This window comes from Pseudochaenichthys georgianus, chromosome 20 (genome assembly GCF_902827115.2).
Source record: "Pseudochaenichthys georgianus chromosome 20, fPseGeo1.2, whole genome shotgun sequence".
NCBI classification, from domain to species: domain Eukaryota; kingdom Metazoa; phylum Chordata; class Actinopteri; order Perciformes; family Channichthyidae; genus Pseudochaenichthys; species Pseudochaenichthys georgianus.
Window position 1 is genome coordinate 5504666 of NC_047522.1, and position 12395 is coordinate 5517060.

The following is a 12395-nucleotide window of genomic DNA, read 5'->3' on the forward strand; positions in this document are numbered from 1 at the left end:
TGGGTCTGCAGAGAGAATTTTGCCGCGATCCCAACTGTCTGTTATCAGCCTGCAGCCAGGGAGGAGAGATCAGCAGAGCTGCATGCACTGAGTGTGTGAGGAAGTCCGTGGATTGGTCAATTTGGACCAATCAGCAGGGGCTTAACGTAACGGCTCCGCGGACGTAACGTAACGGCTCCACGGATTGGTCCATTTCGTTCCGGGGACAACATGACATCATGTCCCCGGAAGAATCAAATGGACAGTGACGTATCTCCAACGAGGCGTTTTGGGGAGGTATTTTCTGTTTTAGAGTTTTACTCCCTACATGGTGACTCTGCAGACCGTTTACATGCATAAAAACCTTCATAACACACAAGGGGACGGGTAATAACCGGAAAAGCATGACATGTCACCTTTAAATGAGTAAGTAATGGCTGATAGAATGCAAAGGATTCCTGATGTTATTACTCTGGATATGTCATGTCAGATTCATTCCAGCGTAGTAGCACATTGTGTGTCCATAAGCTTAATCATATCAAACATACTGTTGATGAATGCCTGCCAGTGTGTACAGTATGCTCTGCTGTCACTGCACAGCCTTAAGCCTTATGTCACACTCACTCAGAATCTCAAGCATGTTGGGATTTAGTGTAAATACTTTACCCAGCAAGAGAAGGAAAGCTGTGGATATCGTCAGTATTGTTCTCAAATGCCGGGGGTTAGTTTGGGGTGCATTTCGCCATGGGGGTTGCTTAAAGAAATACACAGTTTGTTGTTGTCTTATTTGTGGAGGTTTTGTGTCAGTAAAATCAGTGCGATCCTTCTGTGAATTTACCACTGAGTGAATTGTAGCTCGATGTCACAGGCCGTCTGGTGCTAACATTAGGTGACATGTTCACTAGACAAGAGCAAAAATAACATTTATTACGTCTTCATCCTATTAAGATTTGTACTAGTGATATGAATACTATATTTACAGTGTTGACCATCATTTTCAATTGAGCTAGAATTGTTGTATTGACCTACATTGGCTCTATGTATGCCTTAAATCCATTTCATGTTCCATATTCCATGAAGAAAAAAATTAATAGAATAAAGAATATAAGATAACAAATTATAAACTAAAAGATTGAAAAATACAATTTGTGTAAATAAAAAAAAGAGATTTCTTATTTTGTTATTTGGTTTTAATTTCAATAAGTATTAATATTGAAATTTAGATTAAATTGCTTTTTTAGTGTTTTTCAAATTAATAAAACCCTGTAAAGCGGCTGCAAGTGACATCTTCATAAACCTGCCCTATTAATTAATTTAATTAGTCGACATTTGAGTTTAGTCATGACCGAAAGAACGAGATCGCGGATACAAAGAACGAGATCGCGGATACAAGCGGCCGAGATGGGTTTTCTCCGCAGGGATAAGGTGAGAAGTTCGGTCATCAGGGAGGGACTCGGAGTTGAGCCGCTCCTCCTTCGCGTCGAAAGGAGCCAGTTGAGGTGGTTCGGGCACCTAGTTAGGATGCCACCTGGGCGCCTCCCTAGGGAGGTGTTCCAGGCACGTCCAGCTGGGAAGAGACCAAGGGGTAGACCTAGGACCAGGTGGAGGGATTATATCTCTTCGCTGGCCTGGGAGCGCCTTGGGATCCCCAGTCAGAGCTGGTTGATGTCGCCAGGGAAAAGAAAGTTTGGGGCTCTCTGCTGGAACTGCTACCCCCGCGACCTGACCACGGATAAGCGGGAGAAGATGGATGGATGGATGGATGGATGGACATTTGAGTTGAGAAACTCATATCTGTGTGGAATGTTTGAGAGCCAGTGCTTTGACAGCCTGAGGTTGCAGAACTTGAAAAAGAAAACACTAACGTTTGCTGTTTCATTAACAGAGTAAAAACTCCTCAAACTAAGTTGGCCTGTCATGGTTCAGCCGGTGTCATGCTAATCAGATTTGTATTATGGTGAGTGAAATATGATGTATGAGCATCTGCTTTCCAAATGAGTTTGAGTCAGGGCCTGATATCTCTGGGCAAAGGTAATCATTTCTTCTTGTGTCTTTTAAGCTGAGAGATGGAAGAAGGTGCAGCAGAGGTGGGAGAGAGCCAGATGGATATTACGCTGACTTTTGAGGAATGGAAGGCAAACAAAAGGGTAACGAGGAAGGAAGGTAAACTCAATCTTCCATTTCAGAGTTTTTTTCTCTTTATATCCGTCATGGCTTTCATGTGCAGTGTCCTAATGACACTGGCTGGTAAACAGAGAGGTGAAGAACAGACTAAGAAAATGGCTATGCCCCAATATCAACCCTTTTCACACTTGTAATGCAACAAACTGTTCATTTCCTTATTGCCTGAAAAAAGCATGTCTGTGTCCAATAAAGTGCATATCTGCTGAATTAGAAAGTTCTGTCTCATTCCCCATACAACATTTCTAAGACCTCACCTCCATAGACCTGAAATGATTGAATATTATAGATTTTGTGAAGTCTTTTATGTTTTCAGGGCTCCAGAAAACAAACGTTTGCTGTCAGGTTAAACTCTGTAACCAAGCAACAATGGCCTTGGTCAGGCAGGTGACCAAAAAGAGCTTTAGAGTTCCTCTAGAGCAGGGATGGGCAACTTTGATGGTGGTGGGGGCCACATCATTGATGTCCTGGCCACCAGGGGGCCGCATATTCACTTGGAACACACACACAAACATTCCATGTGTTGTATGTAATTATTAACAAATATACTAAGTCTGACATCTTCATTGACATTTTACAATCAAAGGGAACATCCTCTAATAAGCTCACTAAACACATATCAGTTCACAGAAATGTTATTTCATTTTTACAAGTGGCATGTTTATATTGAACAGGTTATTAAACAGTGGAATAAAACTATTTTAAACTATTGGAAAGCACGGAAAATGTGTGTGTATTGAGATTAACCATTAAGATGACATAAACATGAAGTCATGAACACTAACCCAGACATTAGTTGTCTAACTTGAACCTAAAACACTTGTAGCCAGTCTCTGCATTCCCCTTATTCCACAATAAGGGGAGTGTCAACACAGACACCTGTCAGCCCGCACTCTGCTGTTCCTCAGCGCCACTCCCCCTCCCTCCCGCTGAAATTATGAATGAAAAGCGTAGTAATCATAGATAACACGGCAGGGTCCGTGACAGTTTGTTGTCATCTGATTTCAAATAAACAAAGTCTTGGTAAGAATATTAAACTTGTTTCGCCAAATTCAGATGATAAATACAACTTTTAAGCTTGTAAAGGCATAATTACAAGAGGCAACTTAACGTCTCACAGCAGGCATAACAACAGCCGGTGTTTCTTGTGAGGGTTTCCCCGGGAAACAAACACAATACACAAAAATGCATCACAGATTATTTTGCGGTATTTGAAATCATGTACGAAGCTCGCGACGTAACTAGGAGTCTAGTGGACGGTATCAGAACTACAAGTAAAACAAATAAAAAATATATTTAAATTTTTTTTTTCATTTTTTTTTTCAATTAATTACGTTGTTTAGAAATTAATCTCAGGGCCACAAAAAGAGGAGGTGGGGGCCGCATGCGGCCCGCGGGCCGCCATTTGCCCATCCCTGCTCTAGAGACACGAGTAAACCTTCCACAAAGACAAGCATTACTGCAGCAATCCATAAATCTGACCTTTATTCTGTTTTGGCCAGACAGAAACAACTCCTGAGAAGAATAAATAAAACATGAATTGAAAATAAAATAACTTGCATATGTTATTCTGTCTGGACTCCGCCCAGTGGCAAAGATAAAATAAGTGTGAGGAAAGAGGAACTGAACCATGTGATGGCAAATCATGATGAAGTATTGTGGAAAAGAACAATAACATATGGTATCTGTAAGGGAAACTTCTGCAGCAATGGAGAGTCAGGACTCAGAGAGACACAAGGAGAGTTGGAGCTTTGATGTCAAACACTGGTAGTTTATTACAAGCATCGGCCGGAGAATTCATATCACAAGTCACAGCAGCAAAAGGTTCTGACTGCACGGGTGGGTTGTCATGTCAATTCTGATCACCCTCTCATCTTGGTAGACCTTTTAACTAGCTTCACTAAGAGTCAACCCACATATTGGGGGAAGGTATACGTGAACACCTGGAGGCACTGAATCACTTATCGGACTCTATGGCTCTGTGACCGAGAGTTGACCGGTCATAAAACAGGTAATGTCAACAATAGCTGAGACTTTCCATTCCTTAAGACAGATAACAGACTTAGGGTTCGGTCGTAAAACGTCAACAGGCAATAAAGTTATATATCTTAGGAGTAAGGAAGAATTATTATTTGACACTTAGAGAGAGAGAAGAAATATTCTCTAACAGTCCACTGTTTTTATCATCTTTGATAACCTGAAAACATTAGTCTAATAATAATTTGGTCAATACTTAAATCAATAGGTGTCTTCAGATTTGAATGTGGTCTCACCGTACATTAGGGGTGTAACGGTTCACAAACATTTCGGTTTGGTACGTACCTCGGTTTTCAGGTCACGGTTCGGTTCGGTACAGCATAAAAAATTATCACAAAACATAACATATTTTTTTAAAATTATTATTAAACTGTGAATAATGTATTCACTCAAATAAATACAAAATATAATAAAATAAACATTAAGGTGCAGCATTTCGATGAACTGAAATAATCTGTATTTGAACTGTACTGTTCTAGTACTCACAAAACATAAACTATTAGTTTTGGGTTTTTAATTATTATTAAACTATGAATATTCACTCAAATAAATGCAAAATATAATAAAATAAACATTAAGGTGCAGCATTTCGATGAACTGAAATAATCTGTATTTGAACTTTACTGTACTAGTACTCACAAAACATAAACTATTAGTTTTGGGTTTTTAATTATTATTAAACTGAATATTCACTCAAATAAATACAAAATATAATAAAACATTAAGGTGCAGCTTTTTGATGAACTGAAATAATCTGTATTTGTACTGTACTGTACTAGTACCTAAGCAGCCAGTTTGACATTAGGACTTGCTTGTCATTGTATTTTCATGTTTTTTTAAAGAAAGATGTACTTGTCCACATTGCTTGCCGAAAGGGCAGATCTGCTGGCACTAGCAATGTCTCCTGATGTGGAGAACACCCTCTCGCTAGGGACAGAGGTAGCAGATACAGCCAGGTAGCGCTTTGCTAACATGGCAACATAAGGATATTTGCCGTTTGTAATAGCTTTGGCTCGGTCTGAAGTTTTTGCGAGTGGTGGAGGCTCAAATGCTAGCGGGAGTTGGGTTTGCACTTCAGTCTTTTGGTACCGGTGATATTCACGTTCGGGTGATACCTTTTTAAATGAGTGTGCAAGTTTGATGTATTGCCAGCCGCGTAACCAATTTTAGTTGAACAATGCCGACAAACAGCTTTGGTTCGGTCCACCTGTCTTTGTCCGTCATCCTTGTACATAACTGCGAAACCAAAATGTTCCCAAACCGGAGACTTCAATGATGCTGGAGGATTTTCGAGCTCAACTTTATCTGCGTTCGCCATTTCGACAGTTCCTCAAATTACTGACTACATTTGAACGCATCCCTCTGACCAGCTCGTCCAATGAATTGACTTGCTCGCTCTATGACGCGTTGAACACAATGGAAGCAAATTACTCTGAATGCTGCGACGCAGCACCTGAGATTACTTCCAAGAAGTTGTTCACGTTCTCAATTTTTTACGTTTAACGTTATATTCGTTCGGTACACTTCGGTACACACGTGTACCGAACCGAAGGGCCCGTACCGAATAATTTCGGTACGAGTACGTGTACCGTTACACCCCTACCGTACATCAATTTACATCACAAAGTAGAATAAGACTGAAACATTCAACCACAATGATTGATACAGACAATCACAGTAGAAAATCATCTTTCAACAATGTTTGGATCATCTGTTGTCAAAAGCATAATAATGAACACACATAAAACACAGACGCATAATAGCAAAACATCTTCTTTAAAATAATATGTTTTTAACATGTAACCATTAGTTGATCTCACTTATCAAACTATAAAATCAAAACCAGCTTGCAGTTCAAAGATTTAGTTTAAGGCAATCACTAGTCAAATGCATTTAAAACATAGGATCATAAGAGATCCAGGTGAGGTATACAATCACAGTTAAGGTATACATTCACAGTGGTGATTTGATCAATTTGTAATCTGCAAAGTTACAGTGTCCTCAATTTTAGGATTACTTTACATTTACTTCATTACATATTAAATCAAAAGACTATGGCATGATAACATAATTACATTACTTCAACTATCAATCATTATGTCATTTCAAAATCTCAAGGGAAAATTAAACAATTCTCAAAATGTTTAACAATCTGAAAAGGAAACATTAGGCAAATATTCAAAGACTTTTGTAAAAACCTGGAAAGGAAGGTTTAAACGTTTAAAACTTGAAACATCATTTTAGGTCTGTTGTTAAATGTGAGCTAGTCCCTGTGGATAGAACCTCTTCTCAATGATTCTAAATGTTATATTAATTCACCATTTACCGTTTGATAAAAGATTAGTTTATCAGAAATACATTTCCTCTTCCATAAAACATAGGTTTGAGAAATGAATGTTCCAATATGAAATCAATTACTCAATATAATTGACTCTCCCCTCCCTTTTCTTACATATGTCACATATGTAATAACAACAACGTAGGAGTCTATTTAAACATGGTATCGTCTATAAGCTATTAATCGAGAAGACGCAGTATCAGTATGCAACTCGCAAATATCTCTTCTCTCTTTCCTATCCCTCTCTTCCCTCTTCTCCCTATTCTCCCTATTCTCTCTATACTCTCTTCCTCATCCCTCTCATCTTCCTCATCTCTCTCTCATCCTTATCTCCCTCTTTCCTCATCTCCCTCTTTCCTCATCTCCCTCTTTCCTCATCTCCCTCTTTCCTCACTTTCCCATGTCTTTCTTCTCACTTTCCCATGTCTTTCTTCTCTCACTTCTGTTAGATATGAAATAAAACATACGAGTCCATGTAAGCATGGTATAGATCATAATCCATTCCTCGAGAATTCTCAGTATCACCTGTGCGCAGCTAACAAAAAACAGGAAATGCATACCTTTGTTAAAAAAACAAAACAAAGCAAAGCCGATTTGGGAGGAAAAGCTTCAACCCCCTTAACATCTGAGTTACCACTGAAGGCATAGCATGAATAGTGGGCGTCTGAAGGTGTCATTACTGAGAAATGTCAAACAAATTCAAAACCTTACGGCCCGTCCACACAGCGGCGTGCGTTGACGCTTCACCATTCACTTTGAATGGGGTGACGTCACTTTTAGCCGAAATGCATCGTGGGAAGCGACGCGGAGCGTAGCTGGCGTGGCTCGCTGCAAAAGTTGAGCAATGTTCAACTTTTGACGCCTCGGCAGAAGCGTCAGCCAATCGAATCATATGCCAGTACAAGCTCTAGCCAATCAAACCGCTGCTTGTGTGTCAGGGGCGGGAGATTCATGTGATTGGTTGTTGGTCGAGTTTCAGACACGCCCGCCGGCAAGCGTCAGCCGCTGTGTGGACGGGCCATTACATTTGAAAACAGGTTTGCATTCCTCCACTTAAGGTGACGTTATCATTGGAAACAATAAAAACGAAATGTTTTGATGTAGAATCTATCAATTGAATCGTTAGAGCCAAACAGAATGGTTGTATTGTAGCCTGAATTCTGTGCAGCCTCTAGTTTCACCAGGTGGAAACATGGTCCATATAATGTGAATACATGCAGAATTAGACAGTAAGAGGCCCTTGACATCAGGCCTATACTAAAAATAGTAGGGGCTTTTAACAGCTTGCCAACTTACAGGCATCTTCAGCATAGCAGTATGAATAGCCTTAAAAAACAACCCACTCTGTGGTAACGAGAGTCATATTTCTGACCCATATGCCCTAAGTGAAGCCGTTAGTCTCATCCGACTGACCCAAGGGTTGGTGTGACAGGGAGGCTTCCAAGTGTTCAAAGCAGATGTCAAGCTTTCAGTTCATCGCTCGGTGGAGGGGAGCAGACCCACGTGAGACAGTATCAACGGCTGTAATGTTCAGTTTGAGGAGCGTCATTCTATCTGGGAGCAGGAAATGGTGTCCATTCTCGGACCAGACCATTAATGTCATGTAGAGCAGCCATAGCATCTCTGTGACTGCACTCAGCCGGACTGTAGCAGGGCAGAACTGGGTGACTCTTCGTGAAGCCGTCCGAGGCCATAGACAAAATGGAACGACGTACTAACAAAAAAGGACACAGGGTCATCAATGTCTCTCTTTACCATTGGCCTAATCATAAAACAAATTAGTTTGAAAAATGTGGAACACTAATCCATCATGTGAAATGTTGAGTTAATTTAAATAATTACTTGTGTTGAAATCAAATTAACATTAACATTAGAACTAAAGTCAGTTAAAATTGGACTTGCACCGATCAGAATCTAATCAATACACAATTTTCCCAGCTCTGTAATGAAAAGGATAACAAGCAGGGATGTAAACTTGTCACCTTTTGGCGAAATTCGCCGTTTTGAATCCAAAATAGGTCGTTTGTGTGAGTCATGTAGATCTGCAATAAAAATATTATTGGGGTGTGGGGGGGGTCTGGGACCCGGAGTAATCTGCGGCCGCGACCTGTTATGTGCCATCATGACACTCATGGTGTTCTTTTTTTACATATTATAATGAAGCGCGAGCTGTGTGCTCGAGTCTTCCTGCCTGTCGGCTCTGCTCATGGATGTATAATAAGGCTCTGCTGCTCCGCGAAGATGGTATAGCTTCAGCAGCTACATTACCTACGGGTGCGTTCGTTAATATTAACTGTGTGGTCCGGAGTCACTGTGGCACAGACTGGACCGCTGGTGAACAGCTGTTAGAACGGGGCGTTCAGGTGTTCAGAGCAGAGCTCCCTGTCGAGCAGCAGAGCGTGATGTGAACTGAAAAATGTTTCTGTCGCAATATTATTTAAGGAATCGTTGAGCTAGCTAACTAGCATACTGTCACGGATGAGTGAAGGAAGCAGGACCCAAATGCAGATAACTTTTGAGAAACCCTTTATTTCAAGGATAAAGGATAAATGACAAATACAGAACAGAACACTCTCCGGTGAACTCCGTCACCAACAAACAATGACCCAACACTGAACACAGACAGAGACAAGACTAAATACAAGAAGGGGTAATCATGACAACGAGAAACAGCCGGGCAGGGGAGGAGAAACACAAGGACAACAGGTGAACACAATCGGGTAATCAGGGAGGGAAACAGACAGAAAGCAGACAGGCAGGAAACGGGGGTGAACACTTAACACAATAAGACAGGAAACCCAAAGACAAGAAAAACACCAACACAGACAAAACTACAAACGTGACCTAACATGTGAATTGTGACAGAACCCCTGGGCGGAGGGGGTCCGGAGGACGGGTCTTGGGCTGACAGCCCAGGAACACAGCGGAGGACCAGGAAGGGGTCTCGGGCGGACGGCCGGGGGGGCAAGGTACAGTCCAAAAAGGGGGATTCGGGCGGACTGCCCGGGGACAAGGCAGAGAACCAGGAAGGGGTCTCGGGCGGACGGCCCGGGGTCAAAACAGAGTCCAAGGTGGGGACCATGGAGGACCGAAGGCAGCGGCAGGAAGAGTCAGGGACCCGGGTCCGAGGGCGAAGGCAACGGCAGGAAGAGTCAGGGGGTCGGGCCCGAGGGCGAAGACCGCAGCTCTCAGGGGGCCGGGCACGAGGGCGAAGACCGCGGCTCTCAGGGGGCCGGGCTCTCAGGGGGCCGGGCTCGAGGGCGAAGACCGCGGCTCTCAGGGGGCCGGGCTCTCAGGGGGCCGGGCTCGAGGGCGAAGACCGCGGCTCTCAGGGGGCCGGGCTCGAGCCGGTGCCGACCGGACAGGATCAGGAGGCCGGGCAGGAAAGCGCTGATGGGCCAGTTCCGGAGATCGGGCAGGACCCGGTGTCGGCCGGACAGAAACCGGAGCCGGTCGGACAGGCTTCGGCAGGATCCCCCACGGAAAAGGACCAGGAGTTGGCAGGAACCCCGGCGAGACCGGTGATGTACATGGGGCTGGCAGGGCCCCCGGTAGAACCTCCAACGGCACGGGATATAGGGTTGGCAGGACCCCCGGCAGAAGAGTCTTCTGCGGGACCTCCAACGGGACAGGAGAAAAGGTTGGCAGGACCCCCGGCAGGGAAGTAGACGGCGGGACCTCCAACGACACAGGACACAGGGTTGGCAGGACCCCCGGCAGGGGAGTAGACGGCGGGACCTCAAACGGCACAGGACACAGAGCTGGCAGGACCCCCGGCAGGGGAGTATTCTGCGGGACCTCCAACGACACAGAACACAGGGTTGGCAGGACCCCCGGCAGGGGAGTATTCTGCGGGACCTCCAACGGCACAGGACACAGGGTTGGCAGGACCCCCGGCAGGGGAGTAGACGGCGGGACCTCCAACGGGACAGGAGAAAGGGTTGGCAGGACCCCCGGCAGAAGAGTATTCTGCGGGACCTCCAACGGGACAGGAGAAAGGGTTGGCAGGACCCCCGGCAGGGGAGTAGACGGCGGGACCTCCAACGACACAGGACACAGGGCTGGCAGGACCCCCGGCAGGGGAGTAGACGGCAGGACCTCCAACGGTACAGGACACAGGGTTGGCAGGACCCCCGGCAAGGGAGTAGACGGCGGGACCTCCAACGGCACAGGACACAGGGTTGGCAGGACCCCCGGCAGGGGAGTAGACGGCGGGACCTCCAACGGCACAGGACACAGAGCTGGCAGGACCCCTGGCAGGGGAGCAGACGGCGGGACCTCCAACGACACAGGACACAGGGTTGGCAGGACCCCCGGCAGAAGAGTATTCTGCGGGACCTCCAACGGCACAGGACACAGGGTTGGCAGGACCCCCGGCAGGGGAGTAGACGGCGGGACCTCCAACGACACTTGCGTAGGGGCTTGAATAGGGAATGGAGAGGGGACTCGAGAGGAGACTGGAGAGGGGACTCCAGAGGGGACTAGAGAAGGGAACACGAGAGGGGATTTGAGAGGGGAACTAAAGAGGGGACTCGAGGAGGGACCAGAGGAGGGAACTCGAGAGGGAACTGGAGAGGGGACTCGAGGGGGAACTGGAGAGGGGACTCGAGATGGAAACAGAGAGGGAACTTGAGAAGGGACTACAGAGGGGACCAGAGGAGTAACTAGGGAAGGGAACTCGAGAGGGGAACTAGAGAGGGGACTCGAGGAGGGACTAGAGGGCCTAAAGGAGGGACTAAAGGAGGGAACTCGAGAGGGGACTCGAGGGGGAACTGGAGAGGGAACTTGAGATGGAAACAGAGAGGGGACTCGAACAGAGACTAAAGAGGGGACTAGAGGAGAGACTAGAGGAGGGACTAGAGAAGGGAACTCGAGAGGGAAACTAGAGAGGGGACTCGAGGAGGGACTAGAGGAGGGACTAAAGGAGGGAACTCGAGAGGGAACTGGAGATGGAAACAGAGAGGGGACTCGAGAAGGGACTACAGAGGGGACTAGAGGAGAAACTAGAGGAGGGACTAGAGGAGTAACTAGAGAAGGGAACTCGAGAGGGGAACTAGAGAGGGGACTCGAGGAGGGACTAGAGGAGGGCCTAAAGGAGGGACTAAAGGAGGGAACTCGAGAGGGGACTCGAGGGGGAACTGGAGAGGGAACTTGAGATGGAAACAGAAAGGGGACTCGAACAGAGACTAAAGAGGGGACTAGAGGAGAGACTAGAGGAGGGACTAGAAGAGTAACTAGAGAAGGGAACTCGAGAGGGAACTCGAGAGGGAAACTAGAGAGGGGACTCGAGGAGGAACCAGAGGAGGGAACCCGAGATGGGACCGTGGCAGCCGGGACCAGATCCGGGTCTGGAACCAAGGCAGCTGGGGTCGGGACCATGGCTGCTGGGACCAGAACTGGGGCCGAAACCCTGGCTGCAGGGACCGGAATTGAAGCCAGAAACATGGCTGCTGAAGCCAGAATCCTGTCTATAAGCTCCAGCTTCGACGCCGGAAACATGGCCGCATAGGGCGCTCCCGGAGCCGGGACCATAGCCGCTGGGGCCGGCCCTGGAGCCGGAAACATGGCTGTATGATCCAGCTCTGGAGCCCGGATCATGACTGTGTGGGGCGGACCCGGAGCCGGAAACATGGCTGCGGGAGCCTGCACTGGGGCAGGAACCATGGCTGCTGGGGCCGGGACTGGAACCGTGGCTGCTGGGGCCGAAACCGTGGCTGCTGGGGCCGAAACCGTGGCTGCTGGGACCGGAACCGTGGCTGCTGGGGCCAGGACTGAGGCTGGAACCATGGCTGCTGGCGCCTGTACTGGGACCATGGCTGCTGGGGCCCGGGCTCCTTGTCTGGCCTTGCGACGACTCCTC

General features: G+C 46.4%; 1 long non-coding RNA gene across 2 annotated transcripts in view; it reads left to right on the forward strand.

Moving 5' to 3' along the window:
- Positions 1–284: 284 nt before the first annotated feature.
- LOC117465465 (uncharacterized) overlaps positions 285–12395 on the forward strand; it is a 79842-nt gene continuing 67731 nt past the window's right edge. For both annotated transcript variants that reach the window (XR_011645098.1, XR_004554187.2), the window contains exons 1-3: positions 285–405; positions 1865–1936; positions 2039–2142. This is a non-coding gene — a long non-coding RNA (uncharacterized lncRNA). The remainder of the gene's footprint in view (positions 406–1864; positions 1937–2038; positions 2143–12395) is intronic.